Raw genomic sequence first — 447 nt, forward strand, 5'->3', positions numbered from 1 at the left:
TCCTGGATGGGAACCAAATGACCAGCATATGAAGATAATAATAATAATAACAACAACAACAACAACAACAGGATTTATTTATATGCCGCCCAGTCACTGGGAATCTGGGTGGCTTACAACAGAGGGGATAATAGACGGTACCCTGCCCTCAGGCTTACAATCTAAAAGACACAACACAAAAGGAGAAGGGAATGGTGAGGAGGGGAGGGGATCAGGTCCAGCATTCTTCTCTCCCTCTGAGGCCTGGACCAAGGCAGATGGACCGGAGGGAGGGCTCTTCTTCTTTAGGCTAGCCCTGGTGGAGCTAGGCCAGCCTATTTGCTCCCTCACAGGTAGAAAGATGACTGATAAGGAGGGAGGAGCCACTTTCTTCAGGCTAGCCCTAATGGATGATGATGATGATGATGATGATGATGATGATGATGATGATGATGATGATGATGATGA

The sequence above is a fragment of the Sceloporus undulatus genome, unplaced genomic scaffold, assembly GCF_019175285.1.
Source record: "Sceloporus undulatus isolate JIND9_A2432 ecotype Alabama unplaced genomic scaffold, SceUnd_v1.1 scaffold_20488, whole genome shotgun sequence".
NCBI lineage: Eukaryota > Metazoa > Chordata > Lepidosauria > Squamata > Phrynosomatidae > Sceloporus > Sceloporus undulatus.